This window comes from Bos taurus, chromosome 4 (assembly GCF_002263795.3).
Source record: "Bos taurus isolate L1 Dominette 01449 registration number 42190680 breed Hereford chromosome 4, ARS-UCD2.0, whole genome shotgun sequence".
In the NCBI taxonomy this organism is placed as follows: Eukaryota; Metazoa; Chordata; class Mammalia; order Artiodactyla; family Bovidae; genus Bos; species Bos taurus.
Genome location: NC_037331.1, coordinates 29978857 through 30000494, shown reverse-complemented (window position 1 = coordinate 30000494; position 21638 = coordinate 29978857). Strand labels below are relative to the sequence as shown.

The following is a 21638-nucleotide window of genomic DNA, read 5'->3' as shown; positions in this document are numbered from 1 at the left end:
AAATTCTCCAGGCAAGAATACTGGAGTGGGTAGCCATTCTCTTCTCCAGGGGACTTTCCTGACCCAGGAATCCAATCCATGTCCCTCGCATTGCAGGAATATTCTTTACCATCCGAGCCACAGGGAAACTCCTAATAGAATTGAGACAGTCTATTTGGAAAACAGGGTATGACAAAGTTCAGCTTCATTGTAGGCAGGATGCTTTAATATAAAATCTTTTTTCTGAGACTAGGACATAAAGTAATTGTTGTGAGCACAAATCCAAGAAATTATATTAGAGAACTGTCATTATTGTTCAGTTGCTCAGTCGTGTCTGACTGTTTGCAACCCCATGGACTGCAGCAAGCCAGGCTTCCCTGTCCTTCACAATCTCCCACAGTTTGCCCAAACTCATTTCCATTGAGTTGGTGATGCATCCAACCATCTCATCCTCTGTCATCCCCTTCTCTTCTTGTCTTCAATCTTTCCCAGCATCAGGGTCTTTTCTAACGAGTCAGTTCTTCGTATCAGGTGGCCAAAGTATCGGAGCTTCAGCATCAGTCCTTCTAATGAATATTCAGGGTTGTTTTCCTTTAGGAGTGACTGGTTTGATCTTGTTGTCCGCGAGACTCTCAAGTCTTCTCCAGCACCGTAGTTCAAAAGCATCAATTCTTTGGTGCTCAGCCTATTATTTTATATTAAATTACATTCAGATTTGTCTTAATCATACTGAAAACCTCATGATGAATTTTCCTATAATTTTTATGTAAAATATTTTTAGAAATCAAAGACTTTCTGTAAAACAGAGTTCTACGAATTATACTACATTTACCCCACGATTCACACTGTTTGACATGAAATGCTAAATTATGACAACTGTCATAATTAGGGGACATGATACAAAGGGAAGGAGGACCTGGGTACTCTCAGTGGATTTCCTCAAAGGCTCTGCTTCTCCAGCCTCCAGCCTGTAAGTCTATCACAAACCCTGCACTCTTCTACTTACCCTAGACTCCAGGCCCACTGCAGCAGTTATTCTATTCTACCATTTTTGAAGAAACCTAACCAGCTCTTTCAACCTAGAGCTGAAAAGTGCTGCAGGGGATAAAAATCACCCAAACAAGTGCCCAAAATGGATGGATGGCCCAACAAGCCCAAGGTTCCCACCTTCCTCTGGGACGTCCACGTTGACCTAGTATGCCTCTGAATCCTGCCTTTGGCCAGGATTCTCCTTTATTCTACTCTTGTGTCTAGTGGAGGCATCCATTTTCTTCAACACAGAATTTCAGAAGGATTCACCTGAGGGATTACAGGATTCCTTCCCTAATTCCGGGGATATTAAAGTAGCTTAAAAAGCTTTAGAATCTACATTCACTGCTTTTAATCATGATACAATTTGTGGGGAGAGCACTGCAGTAGTAGAGAAGAATAGCAGAGAAAAACAGCTGGTAAATTCTGTCATGTACAAAATTCAGTAAAATGACAATCCTATCCTTATTTTGTGGTCATGAATTGCTTATTAAAATGGACCTGAACACAAAAGTACTAAAGAGCTGTATTTTAATTAAAGTATCTGCTTACTGATGTTTAAAAGTGGCCTATGGTTAGACTTGAAATTTGCCCTGGGGCCTTACTGCTGTCTTTATAAACAGTGATGTGTGTGAAAGAGAATGCATGCCATGGACCTGTTTAAACACAGGCACTCTGGGTTCCTTCCCTTTCCTGATGGGTACAGAGAAAATTACTTCCATTGCTGGCAGTTGAGGTGTCATGGTGGCTCCCCCCACACAAACCATTAATAATTTTTTTGTTAGATTACATAATTTATAGTATCAGTTTTGAATGCATAATGTAATACTGTATACTGAACGGTAGTTAGTCTTTCTTCAAATAGGTTACTGAAAATGAAATAAATACCTAGATTAAATTTCCATACTAGGGAGAGAGAAATGAAATAATTTGCTGAGTTGCAAAAATATGTAATAGACATTGTGGAGATAATCTAAATTCTAAAAAAAAAAAGATTACTTCATTGTTCTGGTCATCTCAGATAGTTTTATCATAAAAGCAATTCCTGAGAAAACACTGCTGTGATTATTGGACAAAAATTAGTATTTTTAAAGTAAATGAGTTAAAAAATCATCTCTACATAAATATTAATAAAGTTTAATTAATAATAATAGAGAAGGAAATGGCAATGCACTCCAGTGTTCTTGCCTGGAGAATCCCATGGACTGAGGAGCCCTCGAAGGCTACAATCCATGGGGTCGCAAAACATCAGACATGACTGAGTGACTAAGCAATTAATAATAAAGGCTAGCTGGGAAGCCCAGGTGGCTCAGAGGTAACGAATCTGCCTGCCAGTGCAGGAGACACAGGTTGGATCCCTGGGTCAGGAAGATACCCTGAAGAAAGAAATGGCAACCCACTGCAATATTCTTGCCTGGGAAATCCCATGGACAGATTAGCCTAGCAAGCTACAGTCCATGGGGTCGCAAAGAGTTGTATGTGACTGAGCACACACTGTAATATAGAACACTGACCATATTTATTTTAGTGTCTCTGGTTTTTGTGAATGAAGGGGTAATAGAACATTTAATAAATATATTAAATATATGATCTTTCAGCAGAGCTGGGAAATTTTTGCTATCTTTACATCTAACCCTAGTCTTTAAAATAAAAATTACTGGAGTTATGTTTCTAGAAACTTGCTGGCATTCCTAGAGATTTATTTGCAGATTTTCTGTGGTTTTTAAGAAATGCAATTTATATTCTGTATTAAGAGGTATCTACTAAAATTACAAGGCATATTTTTTCCAAACTACCATCCCTTCTTTGGGTCTACTATAAATCAATTAATATGGAGCCCTTCTCCTTTTGCTGCTGCTGCTGCTAAGTCGCTTCAGTCGTGTCCGACTCTGTGCAACCCCATAGATGGCAGCACACCAGTCTCCCTCGTCCCTGGGATTCTCCAGGCAAGAACACTGGAGCGGGTTGCCATTTCCTTCTCCAATGCGTGAAAGTGAAAAGTGAAAAATGAAAGTGGAGTCGCTCAGTCGTGTCCGACTCTTCGAGACCCCATGGACTGCAGCCCACCAGGCTCCTCCGTTCCATGGGATTTTCCAGGCAAGAGTACTGGAGTAGGGTGCCATTTCCTTCTCTGTCTCCTTTTGCTATTATTACCATTATTTTTCATGGATTCAAACCCCTTATTTTCCTAAGCTTTGCCTTCCTGAGAAACTATCAAACTTCAGCTGTGGGATTGGTACTAGACCCTGTGGGAATTTCAAATAGAATTTTAATTTTCTCTGGGCATTGGGCACCATTTGTTGTTTATTCCTCTGAAATGGTGTTATTTTTGTCATGATAATAGGATTGTGTTCATCAGGACATGTGTCATTTCCCTTAGTGTAACCTCACTTTTCTCCTTTGGAAAGGACGCAAAACAGAAGTAAAGGAAAGACATGGGAAGATTAAATATAGCCAGTGGTGAAGTTAAAAGATTAATTAGTGACTCTGAGATGCTTTTAAAACAAGTACATACCAAAACCTTAGGGGAAATCTAATTTGTAAAAATAAGTTTTGATAATGTATAAAAATGAAATGTTCCATAAAATTCTCTTTAGAGTTATTTTTGAGGTTGTTTTTAATATATATATATGTTTTACTTTTAAAATATACATTTTTACATAATGTTTTAATACTTCCATGTATTAGTAAATGCTCTTAAATATACAGAATAATTGTGCCTAGACTGTTTATTTACCATGAGTTGTAAAAACTCTAAATCACAAATTATTTGTTAGTTTAACATTTATCGCTATTTTGTAAATAACATCAATATCATAATAATTAACACCCTTTAGGATGATGGAACTCTAGAGAAAAAATTAAATGCTGAATTTATCTTTTTAACTTTCTTCCTAAACATCAAGTTGGTTTACAAAAGCTTAGTGATTTTGCTAATGCTCGTCCACATCTATGAATTCCCTACATTTAAATTCTTTACAAACATGATTAAAATATTTTTTCATTTGTTCCCCTCATCTTGTTTGGGTTGTGCACAAAATAAAGGGACTTACACACTCAAGCCAGAGAAATCATACATAAGCTTGATAAGCTTCATAATGCTAATGCTGTTTTGATAGAGAAAACCACAAGTAATGCAAATAGCAGCCTCTACTCTGCAGTACAGGTGTATAATAAGCACATATAATTAAGCCAAAGATATATAATGGTTTGTTGTTGGATACGCATTTACAACAGCTGACTACGCTCTTAATGTGTGGTTCATGAGTTAGGTAATTTTCTTATGTCTCCACTCCTTGAACAGAATATTCCTCATGGACTCATATACAAAACGAGTCTGTGCTTTTTTATCCAGCAGATTCCCACTGCTGCCTGTAATTTAGTGTCTTTGCCATATCAGCATTACCTAAAGATGATTAAAAAGATCATGCAAATTCACAAACAAGTCATTTTATTCTTCAACTTAAATAATTTAGAAATGTCCCCCAAAAGGAAAGTTATCAAAATGTAAACCTTTTGACATGGTTTCCATCTTTGTGAAATATATCAACCGTGTATTTAATCACTGTTATGCATAAAATATGGTTTATGGCTCTGCTCTATATATCACATAAACTTCTTTGTATATTATGAATTTGAGTCCTTTAAAGGGCATAAAGTAAATATTAAAACTAGTAAAGGTTTTTAAAAATTGGTATAAAAACAGGCAGCAGTGTATAAACTATTTTCAGTTATTTTTAATTCTATACTTTCATTGGTAATTTTTTTACCTCAAAATGCATATACTCACATATATATACAGTCTTTGAATTTTGAATTGGGCACATAAAAGAATGAAGCTATATAAAAAGTATTTGAATGTATTTTAAATACCTTAAATCCTTTCTCCCTTTCCATCATAAGACTGCTAAACATTTTGATAGTGTAAGAAATATCATCAGATATGCACAACTGAGATGAAGCATGTCTGTTAACAGAGATGGTCAAGAATCTATCCACTAAGGTTGATAACATGGAGAAAAATAGGTAATGCAAATTCGGTTTGTTTAAGGTGATATCGTACACATGTATTGAACTATACTATGTATAATATCTGAGCTTAATAGCATTTTCCCATAAATTACTGTGTAGGTACCATTAATCATTGTATTCAACTGCTGTGCATTGCCTGCTTAATTCAGCTGTTTCTGATTTATACATCATTATAAAGAATGCAAAGGAAACTGAAGTTAAAAGTTTTACTTTCCATATTAGCTACAAAGCTCATCCCCTTCCAGTCCTATCTCAGGACAGGCACTAAATAATCAACCTGCTTCCTTCGGTTGACATTTTTAAATTTTTCTTTTTGGTTGCACTGGGTCTTCACTGCTGTACGCAGGCTTTTGCTAGTTGTGGTGAGCGGGGACTACTCTTCGATAACGTGTGCAGGCTTCTCATTTTAGTGGCTTCTCTTGCTGAGGAGCACAGGTTCTGTGCCATATGGGTTTCAGTAGTTGTAGCTTGGGGGTTCCAGAGTACCAGGCTCAGTTGCCCTGAGGCACGTGGGATTTTCTCAGACCAGGGGATTGAACTGGTGTCCCTTGTTTTGCAAGGTGGATTCTTAACCACTGGACCACCAGGGAAGCCCTCCTAATGGTAGATTTTTTAAAGCCTTGTCTGCAACTAATTTGGGGCAAAAACTATCTTGAGTCTTTAGAATGGACTTTACGGAATCAAATTCAGTCCTGATATCATCAATAGGGTCGACTTAAAAAAATGCATAATGTGAGAATTGCAAGTTAAGCTTTATTTGAGGCAAAATGTGGACCACTCCGGGAGAGAGTACCTCAAGTAGCTCTGAGAAACTGCTCCAAAGAGGCAGGGGGTAAAGGTCACCATATATGTGATTTTGGTGAAGGAAAAATACATGCAGTCAAGCCCATATTTTTCCAGGTTTCTACTAGTCTTATGAAGCTTATTGCTAGTCACGAGGAACAATCTTCACCAAAAAAGATGTTAGTGCTTTTCTAGACATAGTGCTAGTCGCTCAGTTGTGTCTGCTCTGCAACCCCATGGCTAGCCCACCAAGCTCCTCTGTCCATGGGATTCTCCAGGCAAGAATACTGGACTGGGTTTCCATTCCCTCCTCCAGATATGGGGAGATACAAGAATTGGGCTCATAAAATTGGCTCCTGAAAATATCTATATGAAGACCTGTTCTGCCAGTCCCCTCACCCCTCCTCACAACACAGAATGCCTCATACTTCTGCTCTCTACCTTGAACTCATCTCAGGGGGTTAATGAAGGTCAGCAGCTGCAGCAGCACAATTTAATTTGTGTAGAGGTAGATACCAAGTGCCCATGGTAAGTGCCAATTTGTAGTTGGCAACAGTCACTCCTATGGTTGCTGCTGTTATAAATATTTGATTCCTCATGAAATAAGCCAGTCATTTCTCCCTCTATCTTCTTCTCTATGACCTTGACCATGTTGATTTTGTGTGTGTGTGTGTGTGTGTGTGTGTGTGTGTGTGTGTGTGTGTTAAAGGAGGGTAGTTTGTCCTTGGCCTATGAATTTGGTTAATATAAAAGTCTTCGGGTGTTAAATTTCTGTTTGTCAAAAATAGAAATCACCAGAAGGGAATTCCTTCATCTTCTCATCTGTAAAACCCACCTCTGATTCCAACCTCATTTTCCCTCCTCTTTTCAAAGACCAGTGAGTTGAGATGTGCTCTAGTTCTCCTTCCTTCTCTTTTCTCAGAGATCTCACAGTAGAGTTCAGCACTTAGTAGCTCAGTCGTGTATGACTGGCCCCATAGACTGTAGCCCACAAGGCTCCTCTGTCCATGGGATTTCCCAGGCAAGAATACTGGAGTGGGTTACCCTTTCCTTCTCCAGGGGATCTTTCTGACGCAGGGATAGAACCCGCATCTCCTGTGTCTCCTGCCTGGCAGGCAGATTCTTTACCACTGAGCCACCTGGGAAGCCCAGAGACTTCACACCGCTGGTTATTCTCATAGTCTCATGAGCTCTAGCAACCGCCTTGTGTTTCAAACTTTCTTTTTCCAAAGGACTCTATTTTCACAGTTTTGTACTTGGTTGGGTAGTACAGATAAGAGTCCAGAACAAGGCTAACTAAATTAGTGAGAAAGACAGGAGTTGCCCCAGTCTTTTCCACAGCTTACTAATTATTTGTATAGACTTCGAAAATGAGAACCTGCTATTTAACATCTGGGGAGCAACTGTTGAGAGCTAAGGACACATCAGCTACCAGGAGATCTTAAGAACATTTCTTCTTAACCCTCTTCCTCTCATTTTGCAGATGCTACTGGGTTGATAAATTTAAATAATAATCATTTCAACAAGTAATATTTTGACAGATAGCTTTCATATTTGGAGAATAATTTCAACTTTTTTCTTGTCTTCCTGTTAGAGAGGATCAGACATAAAGAAACATCTCTTACACTGTTGGTGGGAATGCAAACTAGTACAGCCACTATGGAGAACAGTGTGGAGATTCCTTAAAAAACTGGAAATAGAACTGTCTTATGACCCAGCAATCCTACTGCTGGGCATACACACTAAGGAAACCAGAATTGAAAGGCACACATGTACCCCAATGTTCATCGCAGCACTGTTTATAATAGCCAGGACATGGAAGCAACCTAGATGTCCATCAGCAGATGAATGGATAAGAAAGCTATGGTACATATACACAATGGAGTATTACTCAGCCATTAAAAAGAATACATTTGAATCAGTTCTAATGAGGTGGATGCAACTGGAGCCTATTATACAGAGTGAAGTAAGCCAGAAAGAAAAACACCAATACAGTATACTAATGCATGTATATGGAATTTAGAAAGATGGTAATGATAACCCTGTATATGAGACAGCAAAAGAGATACTGATGTATAGAACAGTCTTTTGGACTCTGTGGGAGAGGGTGAGGGTGGGATGATTTGGGAGAATGGCATTGAAACATGTATAATATCATGTATGAAACGAGCCGCCAGTCCAGGTTCGGTGCACGATACTGGATGCTTGGGGCTGGTGCACTGGGACGACCCAGAGGGATGGTACAGGGAGGGAGGAGGGAGGAGGGTTCAGGATGGGGAGCGCATGTATACCTGTGGCGGATTCATTTTGATATATGGCAAAACCAATACAATATTGTAAAGTTAAAAAATAAAATAAAATAAAAAAAAGAAACATCTCACTTCTCTCTCAGCCCAGTTGCTGCATCACAATTTTTCAGACAATTCAGTCTGTCTAAACATAAAACTGTCTATTGCTGAGAATTTTCAGTGTGTACAAAGACAAAAAAAAGTTTTCAAAGGGGAAAAGTGTCCTTTTGAACATCAATTACTGCTCCTTGTTTGAAAAGAACAAAACAGCAAAAAAAGATGGGGTTAGGGCTTCAGTTTTGAGTATCAGTCACTCAGGGCTTCAGTTAGTTGATTTTAAAAGTTTGATTTCTTAAAAGAAAAATGCTAGAAACTTTTATATGAAGTGTTATACAAAGTGTTTTTTTTCTTTTTGTTTCTGAAATTTCTCTGTGTACTTAAGTGCCACATGAGAAAGAAAACTGAGTGTTCAGTTCAGTAGCTCAGTCACGTCCGACTCTTTGCGACCCCATGAATCGCAGCACGCCAGGCCTCCCTGTCCAGCCCCAACTCCCAGAGTTCACTGAGACTCACGTCCATCGAGTCAGTGATGCCATCCAGCCATCTCATCCTCTGTTGTCCCCTTCTCCTCCTGCCCCCAATCCCTCCCAGCATCAGAGGCTTTTCCAATGAGTCAACTCTTTGCATGAGGTGGCCAAAGTACTGGAGTTTCAGCTTTAGCATCATTCCTTACAAGGAACACCCAGGGCTGATCCCCTTTAGAATGTACTGGTTGGATCTCCTTGCAGTCCAAGGGACTCTCAAGAGTCTTCTCCAACACCACAGTTCAAAAGCATCAATTCTTCGGCGCTCAGCCTTCTTCACAGTCCAACTCTCACATCCATACATGACTACTGGAAAAACCATAGCCTGAATGTTACACATGCAAAAAATCCATGAGTTCTATGGTGATATATAACAATATGTAAATAAAAATTGTATTTTCAAACACAGGTAGTGGTTTTCAAACACAGGTTCATGCCAAGTTGAAGACTTAAAGCAAATAAATGACTTCTGGATATTGGACAATACATATTATGCATACACCTAAATATACTGAAAAAAAAATCAATGCTACTCTCTTTTGCCAATCTGTATTTTAAGTTTATATTTTGTTGGATATGCCTTATACCTACCATTGGAAATAGTTGTGTGGAAGCAGTGTTACATTTAAGAAACCTGGGATTGAAGAGCAAAAATCAGAATGCCATCAGTGCTGAAGAACTTCAGTGGGTCATCTGGTTTACTTCTCAGCCTCTGAATATGCAAATTCTTGATCCTTCAAGAGAGTTAATTTGCCTGTTCTTAAATTGCCTCCATCTCTAGGGATGGAGGCATCATGGACTGTTTTAGTAGACTAATATATTGCTGTTTCCATATGTTGAGGGAGTATGGAAAGAAAAGCCTTGGAGAAATGACAGTTTTCTTCAAATACAGTTCTCTGCCTTTCTAGGGGAATTTGAAATAGCTTCCCTTTATCTCCAAAGGCAATTCTCCTCAATTAAAAATTAATCAGGAATTAGACAAGTTCAAATAGTGAATTGTGTACTTCTCTTATTGCCACACAGAAGCACCACTTTAGCCAGAAAACTAGAATAAATACCAACCTTTTCTGGAGAAGGAAATGGCAATCCATTCCAGTACTCTTGCCTGGAAAATTCCATGGATGGAGGAGCCTGGTAGGCTACAGTCCAGGGGGTCGCAAAGAGTTGGAGACGACTAAGCGACTTCACTTTCTTTCTTTCTATAGTTTCTTTTGGAGAGGGAAATGGCAAGCCACTGCAGTGTTCTTGCCTGGAGAATCCCATGGATGGAGGGGCCTGGTGGGCTGCGGTCTATGGGGTTGCAAAGAGTCGGACATGACTAAGCAACTAACACACACACACATACCAACCTTTTCAGAATTGGCCTCAGTTTTCATGAATTTCGAATATGCAAGGTCCTTGGGAATGCATTCCTCACAAGAAATGGGACTTAGTTGGTCTGAAGTGCTGTCATGTGAAGGAATATTGTGTCTGTTGGGCATTGCTCCAAAGAGTAGGCTAGGAGCAGTGGAAATAAATCATAAGAAGGCATATTTTGACATATGGTAAAGATGTAATAACAAAGCTGCCTAAAACTTAAACAGGCCGTCTAAAAATCCAGTGGCTTCTTGGTCTCTGAAATTGTTTAAGCAAAGACAGAATGATCACGCACAGAGGGTACTGTGAGTCCTCACTAGTTAAAAGGTTCGGTGGATAGCACGTAAGGTACCTCCTGCTCTAAGCTTTCATGACTAAATGGTTCAAATACTTTAATCTTTTCTGATGAAAGCTATCTTGTTTTTCTTCAACAATCTTGGTTGTCACTTATGAATTTTTCCAAATTATTTACATATATTAATTTTAAATATACATATGCCACTGATAAGCAACATTTATCTACCTGTCTATACCTGTGCATATCCTTTAATTCAAAGACTTAAAATATTTGACAAAATAGCCAGGAATATACAACAAAGACAAGTATTTATTCAATAAACAGGGCTAGGAAAACTGGATATTCACATGTAGAAGAATAAAACTAGATCTCTATCTTACACCACTCATAAAAATTAAATCAAAGCTATCTTGAGAAAGAATAATGGAACTGGAGGAATCAACCTACCTGACTTCAGGCTCTACTACAAAGCCACAGTTATTAAGACAGTATGGTACTGGCACAAAGACAGAAATATAGATCAATGGAACAAAATAGAAAGCCCAGAGATAAATCCACGCACATATGGACACTTTATCTATGACAAAGGAAGCAAGAATATACAATGGATTAAAGACAATCTCTTTAACAAGTGGTGCTGGGAAATCTGGTCAACCACTTGTAAAAGAATGAAACTAGAACACTTTCTAACACCATACACAAAAATAAACTCAAAATGGATTAAAGATCTAAACGTAAGACCAGAAACTATAAAACTCCTAGAGGAGAACATAGGCAAAACACTCTCTGACATACATCACAGCAGGATCCTCTATGACCCACCTCCCAGAATATTGGAAATAAAAGCAAAAATAAACAAATGGGACCTAATTAAACTTAAAAGCTTCTGCACATCAAAGGAAACTATTAGCAAGGTGAAAAGGCAGCCTTCAGAATGGGAGAAAATAATAGCAAATGAAGCAACTGACAAACAACTAATCTCAAAAATATACAAGCAACTCCTCCAGCTCAACTCCAGAAAAATAAATGACCCAATCAAAAAATGGGCCAAAGAACTAAATAGACATTTCTCCAAAGAAGACAAACACATGAAAAGATGCTCAACATCACTCATTATCAGAGAAATGCAAATCAAAACCACAATGAGGTACCATTTCACGCCAGTCAGAATGGCTGCGATCCAAAAGTCTACAAGCAATAAATGCTGGAGAGGGTGTGGAGAAAAGGGAACCCTCTTACACTGTTGGTGGGAATGCAAACTAGTACAGCCACTATGGAGACCAGTGTGGAGATTCCTTAAAAAACTGGAAATAGAACTGTCTTATGACCCAGCAATCCCACTGCTGGGCATACACACTGAGGAAACCAGAAGGGAAAGAGACACGTGTACCCCAATGTGCATCACAGCACTGTTTATAATAGCCAGGACATGGAAGCAACCTAGATGTCCATCAGCAGATGAATGGATAAGAAAGCTATGGTACATATGCACAATGGAGTATTACTCAGCCATTAAAAAGAATACATTTGAATCAGTTCTAATGAGGTGGATGAAACTGGAGCCTATTATACAGAGTGAAGTAAGCCAGAAAGAAAAACACCAATACAGTATACTAACGCATATATATGGAATTTAGAAAGATGGTAACAATAACCCTGTGTATGAGACAGCAAAAGAGACACTGATGTATAGAACAGTCTTATGGACTCTGTGGGAGAGGGAGAGGGTGGGAAGATTTGGGAGAATGACATTGAAACATGTATAATATCATGTATGAAACGAGTCGCCAGTCCAGGTTCGAAGCACGATACTTGATGCTTGGGGCTGTTGCACTGGGACGACCCAGAGGGATGGTATGGGGAGGGAGGAGGGAGGAGGGTTCAGGATGGGGAACACATGTATACCTGAGGCGGATTCATTTCGATATTTGGCAAAACTAATATTGTAAAGTTTAAAAATAAAATAAAATTAAAAAAAATTAAATCAAATGGTTACTTTAAATGTAACACTGGAAACCATAAAACACCTGGAAGAAAACAGGGAAAGTGTCTTGGCAATGAATTTTTGGTAATGACACCTAAAGAAAAAACCAAACTGATATCAGTTTTGATTTCTCTTTTCCTCCTGCTCCATAGGTTATAAATTCCATTGCTTATTGCTCTGCAATATCTCTTCAATACACCCTCCCCCTTTCTCTTTGCACTGCTGTCTCTAATTCCTCCCTTAATATTGATCACCCAGACTACGACAATTGTGCCCTGTCCTGTCACACTCATTTGTTCATTTGACAAATATGTGATGGGCGCCTGCTATGTTCTACTTGAGGCTACAGCAGCAAGACACTGCCCTAAGAACCTCCATGCTTGTACAGAGAGAGACAACCCCTTCTCATACAGCGCTTTCTCTTTCAATCTGCCCTGTACCCAGGAATCACCTTCTTAAAAATCATAATGATAATTACATCACCACTTATAAACCTTTGGTGAGTTTGCACTCTGAAATTTAAGATGCTTCATGGACTTAATCTAAAATCCCTTTCCAGGCCAATATTCCCCAGTCACCTCCATTTTTTGATTCAGTTGAGAAAACTAACACATTCAGTTCAGTTCAGTCGCTCAATTGTGTCCGCCTCTGCGACCCCATGGACTGCAGCATGCCAACCTTCCCTGTCCATCACCAACTCCCGGAACTTGATCAAACTCATGTCCACTGAGTTGGTGATGTCATCCAACCATCTCATCCTCTGTCGTCCCCTTCTCCCGCCTTCAATCATTCCCAGCATCAAGGTCTTTTCAAATGAATCTATTCTTTGCATGATGTGGCCAAAGTATTGGAGTTTTAGCTTCAGCATCAACCCTTCCAATGAATATTCAGGACTGATTTCCTTTAGGATGGACTGGTTGGATCTCCTTGCAGTCCAAGGGACTCTCAAGAGTCTTCTTCAACACCACAGTTCAAAAGCATCAATTCTTTGACGCTCAGCTTTCTTTATAGTCCAACTCTCACACCCATACATGACTACTGGAAAAACCAAAGCTTTGATTAGACGGACCTTTGTTGGCAAAGTAATGTCTCTGCTTTTTAATACGCTGTCTAGGTTGGTCATAACTTTTCTACCTGTTCACAAACATCCTTAATGCTTCCTTCCTAGCCCCTTCCTTTCTTTTTCTCAAAAACTGTTCTTTCTACAGTACCATGCCAGATGGTTCCCAGATGCTCATCTCTTGAATACATACTTGTACAGCCCCCTCCACCTCACAGAACCTGTGAATATGCTGGGATGTCACTCCTGTGGTTGGTTAGGTTAGTCATCAGTTGACTCTGAGCTAATCAATAGGGAGATAGATCATCTTGGTGGAGCTGACGTAATCAGGTGAGTGCTTAGGAGGGGCTGGGCCATTCTTAAGCACACCTTGATGGTCTTGAAGGGGCAAATTCATGTTGAAGAGGAAACCACATGGCAGAGAATGGTGAGTAGCCTCTAAGAGATGAGGAGCACCCTCAGTTGGCAGCCAGTGAGAGAGCAGAGAATAAGTCCTTTAACTGCAAGGAGTTGAATTCTGCCAACAACCTGCCTGAGCTAAAGGACCCAAGCCTCAGATGAGACTCAAGCCCAGGCTAACACCTTGATTTCAGCTTAGTGTGATTCTGAACTAAGGACTCAGCTAACCCTGGTCCTAACCCACAGAAACTGTGGGCTAATAAACTGGTCATGCTATAAGCAGCTAAATCTATGGTAATTTGTTAGGCTCCTATAGAAAGAAATATCCACCCAACTACTGAGACCCAGTTTAAATGTTTATCTTTTTGGTGTTTGCCCTTACTTCACCAACCAAAAAGTGATCTTTCTCTAAATTCCTATAGGATCTTGCTTCCCTCCTATGGAACTTCCTACTTTTATTGTAGCTGTTTGTGTATGTCTTACTTCTCCTGAACTGTGGGTTCCTTGAGAGCAGACATGGCTTTCCTTATATACATATGCATATGTTCCATACAATCACTGAACCCAGTATTCACTTAGGCCATGTAGGAAATACTTCTCAGGGAGCTAAGAATTAACAAAGCTTCAGTCTTCAGCTTCACATTCACTTGTTTTGTGCTTATGAGTAACTTCATGTGACTTAGCACAAGTACAGATCTTTGTGACCTGACTCTCCCTAAAACTGTCATGCAAAAGACTAATCCTTTTGTTAAAGGGTAAACAGCATGCAAGTTCAACGTATTTAAAATCCAGAGTTGAAGGTCATTAAAAACAGATTTATGAGTTAGGAAATTTGCAGATAAGCAAGGTAGCACTTAGAGCTACCCAGACACCGTGATGCTTGCTGCCCAGAGGCGAGGTCTGGGGGAGTGGCTGTCATCCATACATGTCACTTCCTTTCTCTAACCTCACAGTTCCTTTCACCTGCGGATACCCAGGTGGGTTGAAATAAGAAATAATGAGGAACCCAGGCTCAGAAAAGAGCTTCCCCTGGCAGTGGAAGCATTACGTCCAGAGTTGGTTAATTGAAATCATGCATCGAACTAAGTTGCCACTTTGATGCGATCTGACAAAAATGATCATAGGATAAAATTGCCTCTTGCTGATCCCCACCTATCTTACATTTCAACTTGCAGCAAGATTGAAGCAAACTGCTCCAATTTACTGCTCCCGACCTGCTGATAATGGACACTTTGCCGTGCACTCTCCCTTCATTACTGCTCAGGTCAGGGCTGTTAACAGGGACTCTTGCCACTTTTGACAGATAGTCACTACCAAGATGAATGGCGGTAGCCACATGACCACTTAGGACCAGGCCTTCCCTCTCCAGTACCTTCAAAATGCCTTTAAAAAAATAAAAATAAAAGTCCACACTTCACTGTTTAACTCTTTATTAACTAGGAGAATCAACAGAAACCAGGCAACTGTGACCTCCTATTCCTTTACTGTAAAGCAAAAACTATTTCAAAGAAATAATTTAACAACATTTTAAAAAGAAACTTTCTAGCAAGTCTGCCTTTGTACATTCTGTTCTACTGGGGAATGGAAACCGGCTGTAAACTGAGTTTCATGGGGCAAGGAAGCAGTTATTCACCCAAAGTCTCAGCTGTGCTAAATATTATGAAGAACTGGCTCTGTTTCTGAGTTTAAATGGACTTATTTAAGAACAATAAAAAAATGTTTTTAGAGAAAATTAGCTATTTTTAATATCACACAGATGAATAGAACTCATCAACAGCCTGGTATTCCATCATTTCAATTATTCATAAACAGCCTCTCACGAAGAACTTTTTACCACCAATATTTCTAAGTTATTCTACTTATAGTTAAAAAGGAAAAAAAAAAGATGAGAGGGATGCATGTATCTTTCTGGGCTTTCTTCTTTAGCAGACACCATAGATTAGATAGTAAGTGCTTAATAAATAAGTTCTAAGAGCAAGCTAAAGCAGAACAGTGTCTTACATTTCTCAAGGCTTCTAACTTAAAACTGTATATAAAGTGTATAGTGTTTGTATAGAATGCTTTAGTTTTTTATCCAATTCCTGACACACACATTCATATTTGCACTTGACAGTCAAATGAGCTCTCACAACTCTTATTAGATTTACACTGCATTGTCTAATTCACTTTGCCTCATGAAATTAGATGAACTATTAAATACCATAATCTGTTATCCACCATTAAAATTAATTGATTTTCATGTCACTTTATAACTAATGAATTACCTGGAGATAGTCTCATAAACTACAAAGCATAGTGGGAAAGCTCTTTTATTCCCCATCATTTCTAGTAAGGTTGAACAGTCCTATGCTTTGCTAGTTTGTCTCTCAGCAGAAATCTCACAAACAAAGCTGTATTCAATAATTACACTTCATGGATAAGAATCACATTTATGAAAAAGTTTCTGAAGATGTGGATAATATGATGCCTAATATTGCTCCAGGAGGGGGTTTGTCATATGGAAATTTCCAGACACAGTATGGTGTTGCCACAAGTATTATATAATTGAAATGGACATGCTATTAAACAGGAATAAAACCCTAGCAAATAGTCCTAAAAATAAATACATGGGTAGCATTTTATTGTGTTGCCTGAAATAAATCTTATTTGATATTTCAGTTCAAAGACTGCATAGCTGTATTACAGTAATAATGTGTGGTTATAGAAAATTTATTATGTGCCAGGCACTGTGCCAAGCATTTTTAACACGGATTGTTTTATTTAATCCTTACATGCTCCCATGATAGGAGCTTTATCTTTATCCTCATCTAACAGGTAGGGAAACTGAGACTGAGAGAGAATAAGCAACTTGTTCAAATTCACATAATCAATAACAAAGTAACTGGGACATGAATCAAAAGCAATCTTACTCCAAAGTCAAGCTCCTAACTGTTATGCACTGGGGTCTTTTACTGTAACATCACTGTATCACTTGGCATGGATGGTATGTTGGGTCATTAATTGCTCACAATTTGTATCCATTAATGTTTATTAAGATAATCCTCTCAAAAATTGGTTCATTCAAGGAAAACAAAAATCTTGCTTTTTAAATGATCTTTCAGTATTAATAAATTGCTCCATGTGAATTTTAACAAACTTAACAAAACTCTGTGTTTATTTTCCCCACTGCAATATTAAAAGTGGGTAGGAGGGACACTGTACATCTACATATACTGAAGAAACCTTGAGAGCTGGGTTCAAAGGAGGACTCAAAGCTTCTCTGGCTGAATGAGGGGACGGACCATGCGCTCTGTTTTGCCTGGGACCGTCCTGGTTTTTGCTAGTTTTCCTGACATAATCATTAACAGAACGCCTTTTTATTCTCAATATGGTCCCAGTTCGGATAATAAATTAATGAGTTACTTTCATCTTAAGGGAGAAGCTTTTCTGCTTATTAATAAATTCAACTGTAAAGCACCTCCATCAGTCTCATGCAGTTGAACAGGTTGCTACCCCAGTGCGCTTTAAGCATTTCCTATCTGCATGCTAGGGCATCAAAGGAGTAGATGGACTTGCTACCTCTGACTTCTTCCTCACCCTTTTCTATTATTTCCTCGCTTCAGTGGGTCACTGGTGGTCTTTTTATAGTGTGTCAACTTGGCTAGGCTATCGCTCCCACGGTTATTCAATCAAACACTAATCCAGGTGTTGTTTTGTAGGTGTTTATACATGTGATTTAAATCCTTAACCAGTTGACTTTAAGAAAGATTCTATAAAATCTGAGTGGGCCTGATTCAATCAGCTAAAATGCCTTAAGAGCAGAGGCTTCTCTGAAGAAGAAATTTCACCTGTGGACCTAAGAGCTCCAGCCTGACCATCTGCCCTAAGAATTTCAGGCTTGTCCCTCCCAACCCCTACACCTGCATAAGTCAATTCCTTGCAGTAAACTTCATACTATATATATATATATATATCTCCTACTGGGTTTGCTTCTCTTTGAATTCTGACTGATACAGTCCCTTAGTGCTTGTTGAGTTCTGCTTCAAATCCTCCGCATGGTCTTCCAGGCTCCTTTAACTTTATTCCCACATAATTCCCATGGCTCCCTGCCTCTGCTCTCTAGTTCTAACAAATGCACCTAGAGCACTGCTGCTGCTGCTGCTAAGTCGCTTCAGTCGTGTCCGACTCTGTGCGACCCCAGAGACGGCAGCCCACTAGGCTCCCCTGTCCCTGGGATTCTCCAGGTAAGAACACTGGAGTGGGTTGCCATTTCCTTCTCCAATGCATGAAAGTGAAAAGTGGAAGTGAAGTCGCTCAGTCGTGTCCGACTCCTAGCGACCCCATGGACTGCAGCCCACCAGGCTCCTCCGTCCATGGGATTTGCCAGGCAAGAGTACTGGAGTGGGGTGCCATTGCCTTCTCCAGCCTAGAGCACTACTTTCCTCCTTTAGAATCTAATCTTTATCAAGGGCTGATATGCCCTAGGCACTCCGCTAGACAGAGGATACAAAGATGAAGAGAGTATAGTCTCTGTTTCCCAAGGTCTCACCGGCATGTCGCTGCCCAGCACAAAACTCGCAAAGCCCCCTCCAGTGCCTGAAGGACAAGGGACACGACTCCCGCGGCAAAGCCGACCTTGTTGACTTTCATCTGCCTCACAGGACTCAGAGCCCACAAGCACCTAAAGCGGGAGACGGGCTGGTCCTTGAGGCCTCCAACACGGTGCACGTTTCCTGTGGTTTTGTTTTAAGTTCAAGTTTTGCTGCGGGGAACAAAACCTGGCTATTTAAAGCAGGATATTTAAAGCAGAATTCAGGGAATTAATTACTTACAAAACTGCTGTAAGGGCTGGAGACAGGGGCTTCCCACTGGTTGTTCAGGAATGGCTCTCAGAAACACACCTCAAAAACTGCCCATTAGGGGCCTGCTCTGCCGCAGTCAGGAAGGTGGAGAATCCACTGAATTTATTAACTGGAACTTTTAGCTCAGGGTCAGGAAACGGTTGCTTGCCACCACTATTGCATTTTCCTCTCAGCATTCATAATGCTAGCGGCTGGTCACTGAAAAACCGCTACAGGAAAACCAACATCTCCAGGACGGCACTTGCCGCGGAGAAACCAGTAAAGCTGTAGGAAAATGGCTCCCTCTGCCGGCTGCCTCCCCCAAGTCTCGGGGGAGAGCGTCTAGTCCGCACGCAGGCGTCCAGCAGCAAGGGATTCTGGGAAGCAAGGCATCTAATCTCCCAGCTGCTGGTAGTACAAAAAGGCTTAGGACTCACTATGGGGCATATAGCCTGAGAAAACTATGATTGGAAAACACACATGTACACCAGTGTTTATTGCAGTACTATTTACAGTAGCCAAGACGTGGAAACAACTTGGATGTCCATCTATAAATGAATGGATAAAGAAGTTGTGGTACAAATATATAATAGAATATTACTCATCCATAAAAAGGAACAAATTTGAGTCAGTTCTAGTAAGGTGGATGAACCTAGAGCCTGTTGTACAGAGTCAAGTAAATAAAAAAGAGAAAAACAGTTATAATATTGTATATTAATGCATATAGATGCAATCTAGAAAAATGACACTGATGAAGCTATTTTCAGGGCAGGAATAAAGACTCAGACATGGAGAACAGACTTATGGACACAGCAGGGCCAGGACAGGGTGGGATGAATTGAAAGAGTATCACAGAAATATATACATTACCATATGTAAAATAGATAGTTAATGGGAAGTTTCTGTATAATACAGGGAGCTCAGCCTGGTGCTCTGTGACCACCTAGAGGGGTGGGATGGGGTGGGAGGTGGGAGGGAGGTTCGAGACGGAGGGAATATCTGTGTGCGTATGGCTGATTCATATTGATGTATGGCAGAAACCAACAGAACATTGTAAAGCAATTATCCTCCAATTAAAAATAAATAATTTTTTTAAAAAGGCTCAGCAGAAGGAGGTTAAAATGGATGCTGAGTGCCAGCCACATTTTCCATCACAGCTGGTTTTCATCTAACCTGGAAAGTTATTATGCCTCTCCTACTTGCTACTGCTGCTAAGTCGCTTCAGTCGTGTCCGACTCTGTGCGACCCCAGAGACGGCAGCCCACTAGGCTCCCCCGTCCCTGGGATTCTCCAGGCAAGAACACTGGAGTGGGTTGCCATTTCCTTCTCCAATGCATGAAAGTGAAAAGTGAAAGTGAAGTCGCTCAGTCGAGTTCAACTCCTAGCGACCCCATGGACTGCAGCCTACCAGGCTCCTCCGTCCATGGGATTTGCCAGGCAAGAGTACTGGAGTGGGGTGCCATTGCCTCCTCCGGCCTATCCTACTTAAATAAGGATTACTGACTTGAATTAAAAGTCTTGGTGTCCTTAGCACTTAGCATAATTTCTAGTACATAGAGGTACTTCACATATACATTGAATGGATGGATGAGTGAAACAAAATAGTGACATTGACACAATCACAATTTTAAATTGTGATTTGTGTTATAGGTAAAACTTACCCAACAAATTACAGCAATTATATCCCATATGGACTTCCTTGGCAGCTCAGATGGTAAAGAATCTGCCTGCAATGCAGGAGACCTGGGTTCAATCCCTGGGTTGGGAAGATCTCCTGAAGAAGGGAATGGCAACGCACTCCAGTGTTCTTGCCTGAAGAATCCCCATGGACTGGAGGGCTACAGTCCATGGGGTTGCAATGAGTCAGACACGACCGAGCGCCTAAGCACAGCACAGCACATTTCCCATATAATGGCTAGTACAACATTTGGAAGTAGAAGGCACTCAATAAATATCTCTTGAATGACTGGAGGGATGAATACAGTGCTATCAGAGAATAGAGTCTGACATGCATACCTCAAGTAGACCTACATAACCAGCATTAATGCTTCTCTAGGACACTAGCTCATTAGACTGGAAGGTGATACTTAATTTTCATATTATAGAAACTCATGATATAAATATTTCCTTTATGTTGATATGTTTTGTCTCCCAAGAATTATTTTTATTGGATGCCTCCTCCTAAAGTTGCAGCCTAGTGAGAACAAATTAATTCCACACAAACATGATATAATTTTCTGAACAAATAATACACTTCATTTCGAAAGACTAATGGTAAAGAAGATTTATATAACATCACACTGCTAGTCATTTATGTTTGCAGTGTGGAGAAAGGCAGATAAACCTAAGTGAGAGAAGTTGGGACATCATTTTATGTAATTACGGTGCTATGGTCTGAATGTTTGTGCCTGCCCTGCCTCCCAAATTCATATGTTGGTATCCTAATGCCCAATATGATGGTACCAAGAAGTGAAGCCTTTGGGAGGTGCTTAGGTCATAAGGGTGGACCCTCACAAATGGGATTAGTGTTCTTCTTCTAAAAGAGACTACACATAGCTCCCTCATCCCTTCTGCCACATGAAGACACAGGGAGAAGTCAGAGACCCAGAAGAGGGCCCTCATCCAACCACACTGGCATCCTGATTTCAGACCTCTAGCCTCCAGAACTGTGAGAAATGAATTTCTGTTGTTTACAAGCCATCCAGTCTGTGGTCTTTTGTTATAGCAGCCTGAACAGACTAAAACACATGGCAAAAAAAAAAAAAAAAAAGCAAAAACCAACAACCTGCATATGACTTTGCATAGATGGGATAAAGTTCCCTGAGAGAAAATTGTTAGAGCTCATGTCATTCCTCTGAAATCTGCCCCCACATATGCGGGGTGCTTGTCATGCACAATGTGCCTCTTGAGCAACTTTCAATAAACTCAAAGAAAAATGCTTTGGAATTGGTAATTTGAAATCTGTATTGATAGCACTATAATAAGAGGTCACATGACATGCTGCCCCCAGGAGAGCAAGCAGTGTT

The 21638-nt window shown here is 40.0% G+C and overlaps 1 long non-coding RNA gene across 2 annotated transcripts in view; it reads right to left on the bottom strand.

Annotated features, from left to right (window-relative positions):
* Positions 1-18950, bottom strand: part of LOC104971984 (uncharacterized) — a 232521-nt gene extending 213571 nt beyond the window's left edge. For both annotated transcript variants that reach the window (XR_003034310.2, XR_009494198.1), the window contains exon 1: positions 18604-18950. This is a non-coding gene — a long non-coding RNA (uncharacterized lncRNA). The remainder of the gene's footprint in view (positions 1-18603) is intronic.
* Between the last annotated feature and the right edge of the window lie 2688 nt (positions 18951-21638).